This window comes from Pinus tabuliformis, chromosome J, assembly GCF_031772625.1.
Source record: "Pinus tabuliformis cultivar Carrire ecotype Pingquan chromosome J, CPIR1, whole genome shotgun sequence".
In the NCBI taxonomy this organism is placed as follows: Eukaryota; Viridiplantae; Streptophyta; class Pinopsida; order Pinales; family Pinaceae; genus Pinus; species Pinus tabuliformis.
Window position 1 is genome coordinate 1,452,279,861 of NC_142295.1, and position 5,020 is coordinate 1,452,284,880.

A 5,020-nucleotide genomic window follows, 5' to 3' on the forward strand; every position below is an offset into this window, starting at 1 on the left:
TGCATCTGTGCATGTATCCCCTACATGTGTGCAAGCTTGCATTCAATTTCTTCTGTGATGGTGAAGGCCTCGTCGATCCAAGGCTAAACGCACAGCTTCGGGACTGCTTCCTTGTGTCGTGTCACATCCTCCTGTTCTTTCAACGCTTTGTCCTGTTGCATTCACCTGAGCCTATGACTGAGGGCCACCGTCTGTGCAGTTCCTTTGACATTGTCATACTACTGTTGGCATTATTGAACCTCTGTCTCTAAGTGCTGGATGTTGGGGTCCTCCTGCAGATTTGTGACGACGTTAAATGACTCTTCCAACATGCTGGTGCAGTCTCGCACTGCACTGCCAATTTCATCGAGTCCCACTGTAATAGCACTAGCACTCTATTCTTTGACTTCTGAAAGGGTGAACAGTTGCACCTTTAATCGCAGCTCGGCGATCTGAAGGTTCAACTCCAACTGAACCATTGTCATTTCCTCCCTCACTGCATGCACCCCTGCTCCTAACTTGTGGATGGATGCCTTTGCTAGTGTGTCTACTGGGATGGCTAGCTTTAGGATGCTTTAGTAGGATTCATCTACTACCTGTAACAACTATCAATTCTGCGACACCACTTCGTCACACTGCAAGCTCAACTATTCCATATTTGTTTTCTACTCGCTGGGGACTTGCAGTGCACGGCTCTCACTAGCTCGTAGTTCTGCAGTTATCCCATCCTACAGAACGTATAAGGTCTCTTGCGGGAGTGCAGCCATGTTGATGTTGAGACCCTTTAGCGCACTAACTATAGGCCTATCAGCCTCATTTGTTGTCACCAGTGCCCCCTCTGGCAGCATTATGGGATTCGTCACCTGAGCACGCAACATCTGCTCTGCTGTCATTGTTCCAACTACGAGGTTTGTTGAAAGGGTACCAACTAGAGGAGGGCACACTTGCAACTTCTATAGCTGCACTCTGAGGGCCCCCAACACAATCTGGTTCTCCTGCATGAAATTTTGGAGGGCCTTGGAGGTGACATCATGCACTGTCTCGTCGATGTCGTGCAGATCACCCTCGGTTAGGGTGATCAAGTCAATAGACAAATTCGATGCCTTGACCTTCTTGTGCGGCCCTGTCTGCTTGGTTAGGTCCTGGCGCTTCAACTATGTTGATGCAGTATGTGGGTCCGCGCCTCCCTCTTCTTCCTATGCTTCCTTCCCATGCAAAGGCGACATTTGGCCCTCGCGCACCTTCGCTACTACCTCCTATGATGTTGCTACTACTGCAACCTTTTCCTATTCAATTGTTGTTTGTATAGCGTCCCGTGTCGTCTGCGCTTCTGCTACCGCTGCCTCCTTCCTTCTTTGTTCTGCCAACTGTGCAATACACAGTTTGGCCTCTTCTTTCTTCCTTTGTGCCGCTAACTTCTCTATCTCCGCGATGTCTGGGGTGCACCACTTCATTGGCCATGTCTCTAGGACCTTAAATATGACATCATCTATGGCTAAAAAGGGTAGATTCCTCCATTGTTTGGTCGAGTCCTTGTGTGCTCTAATGTATATGCTATGGATGTCTGCTTTAAATTCCACAAAAATCTACAAGCTATTGTAGATAGTGGGCGACAACCGCGGCTTGTGGTTGATCCCCATTCTGAGGTTCATCTCCATGAACACCTAGAATATTTTATTGTCACAGATCTTATTGGCATCCTTTGCAGCCCAGAGCGAAGTGTACTTCGCGGTCTCCGGCAGATCCCTGTCAATTGTGGGGAATTGACTATATTCTGGCAATTCCCCTGCCACGAGCACTATGGACAGCAGAAGCCATGCATAGTGGAACATTTTGCCCTGTTCGTAAGCTTTGCAGAAATTCTCCAAGAATTCCTTGCAGAGGAACTCAAACCAGTTAAACTAGACCCCCTCCGCATACTGCTCAACAAGTGCTACCACCGGCATGGGTACCTCATCTGCACAGCACTTGCACATAACCTTACTAGCTAGTATTTGGGTCGCCACTCTCATTGCTTTATCGTTGAAGCTGGATATGGCATAGCCCCTTTTCTTCTTCATCAGCTTGTACTTCGTCTTCATGGCCTCCGTGATGGCCAAGTCACTGCTCTTCCCTTCCGAGATGTCTACGGGGTCCTCCCCTTTGCATGGAAGCCTAGAAATGCAGTGAATCAAGTCTGTTGCGATGGGGATAGGCTCCTCTAGCCACAAACCCCGATCATGCACCAGGAAGAGCAGCTTCTTGATGACAAAAATTATTATTGGGGCACGATGGAAATGTGGCACCCAAAGCAGGTTAAGTAGCCCAAACTTTTCCACTCCGTGTAACCACTTTCGTGGCTCTAATTCTATAACCCCCAATGTGGTGTTCTGCTTGGGATGCATGAGGTGTGAGGTCTCAAGGTGAGGGAACTTCTTACGATCAATGAGGTCCCAGCCTTCAAATTTTAACCTCGGCACCCATCCCAAGTGCGTGCCCTAAAAAATAATGCTGTTTGGGAGGAGTGAGGTTTGGAGTGAGCTCTTGGTCTCATTAAGGTCCTTAGGCACTTTAGCCTTCCCTTTTCGCAAGGGGACATAGGTGGGCAGCTTTGTTGAGGGGTGCACAGGCTTAGTTCAATTTCCTCCACCATGCCTTCATCGTCATCCTCTTCGATAATTAGGTCCTATAGGTCTTCTTCGTCTTCATCGGTCACGATGGTGATGACTTTCCCCTTGTCCTCCATTGATAGTTTGGTGCGTAGAGGGTTCCGTGGGGACACATGTACAGGAACCATCGCTTGTTTTTCCTTCTTGGGTCTTGGCCTGCACAGTGATTTCAGGATTTCTACCACAATCTCAGTGCCTTCCAGAGCATCCCCCATAGTCAGGGCCTATGCAGCCTCTTAGGCAGTCAATTCCGTTATTTCCATAACTTCCTCAACTGTTGGAATCATGTCTATCCAGAAATCTATCACTTGCGAACTCAGGGGCTCAATCAATGCTTGGCACAAAACAAACAGGGCTCTGCTCATTTGCTCAATTCGCAAGTGACCAAGTGTTGTTTGTTTGGCAGCCCCTTATAATTTATAGCATTTTTTAATTTTAATTTGACTGTTCCCCCCAAATCTGGTTCATTAATGCTCCCTTGGTGGCATATTTTCTCGAATCTTGCCCATAAAATGCATCTTAAATGCCTACCTCCCACTCAATTTGGTCTCAAGTCAAGCATCCCATCATGAATAGTGACTTCAGCGGTCACTTTCTGGCCAACCCACGCGGCAGCGCAATCCCTTGTGCGCGGTTACAGACCTTGTGACTCTTTGCTTCTGCGCGTAGCTCCAGCATCACGCAGCTCCCAGGTAGAGTAGTTTATAGTTCCACGCTTCCTTTCAACTGCCTGGAGCACTAAGACTATACCTCCCTCGGCTACTTAGGTGGTCGCACCACCTATGTAAAGTTTCATCCTATCATCCATCATGTTTCCTGGAAAATACCCACCTTTCATTGTTATAGGTGACATCGTGCACTTTATAATCTACAACGCGCTACCCTGGTCGATTTGTTTAGTAATGTGTCATCCAAGCCAAGGCATCAAACTGATCAATTCAAGGCGATAGGCCTCAAACCCATTATCATGATCATGCACATCCTTCCTTATCACCCTAGTCTTTCTACCAAGAAAATATTTCTTTATCTCGTCCTCTAGCTTCTTGACTTCCACGTCCACCAGAGCATTGTTCTTCCTTAATCATACCCTTTCTTCTTCAAGTTCTTGGAGCCTAGAATTTCCTGGTTGGATTTCTTCTTCCAAGGTTCCACGAATCGTCATATCTACCAGTGCTATCATGGACGGTCTAAGCTTTCCATGTACTATAGGGCTTACAGTGTTTTCTTGATACTCCAGCCTTGGCGGTGCCTGCGCGGTCAGGTTTGTGCACACGGTCCTATAAGCCCATAGAACCACTAATACACGTAGGTCCCAGTCAGTCTGCTTCACATTGTGGACCTTTTTCAGTGCTTCACATAAAGCTTTTGCATGGATATCCTTCTGTGCACTTGGTCTTTCCATACTTTGTGGTCCCAACCAGAGCGGTCATTCATGCCATTGCCTTACCCGCACTTGCTTACTGATTGTGTCTCCTACCGCAAGGACAGTGTGCATTCATGTAGGTTTTGCACCATATGCCTATATCCACCTGGATAGGTGGGTGTGCGGCCGGTTCATCTGACAATATTGTCTGTTAATCACTTTGAAGGCTTCCAAAATTGCATGCACATCATCCTTCTGCATTCATGCCTATTCTCAAAACGTCTTTGGTGCGTACCCCACCATCTTGCGAGCATAACTCACAATACCCATTTTAGAGCGTCAAAACGTTGCTATTCCAGTACCTCTCTTTCAAATTTGTTCAGGAAGTCATCCACCTTACTTAACCCATCATACGTAGGTAGATCTCTTAACTCTATCGCTATGCAGTGCAATGATCTTGTCATCATGTTACAGTTGAGCATGGTTACCTCGTGTAACTGATTCTGCCATCGTTTTATCTCCTTGTCAGAATCTGATGTGTAGGAGCTTTCGCGCTCCCATGAGATTCGGCCATCCGCGGTTGGATTTACTTAGTCTTTCTCCCACATGGTTATCTTGTAGATGTAGTCCAGACTGTGGTCACTATCATAGTCACACACTGGCTCTATGTAGCATGATCTTTCTGCAACGTCTAAAGGTACCACTACGCATAGTGACTTTTTCTCAAAGATCATCTTGCACTTCTTCATATTTATCACTCCATTCATGATAGTGGCCCAATCTATTCCTAATAGCGCAAGGTAGGGATTGTTGTCATCAACAATCTCTATTACTTCGAAATCTGCTAGCGCACTTGCTCCTTCAATATCTACTATGATTCCCTGCAATCTCCCCATAGGTAGGATATTTTGCTGGTTCGCCATTCGCAGTTGGATAGGAGACCAATGCAACGCAAGCTTGCCCATGTGCTCCCATGTCTATTTTGGCAGGACGTTCACATCCAATCCTAGATCCAGAATCACTTGGTCCA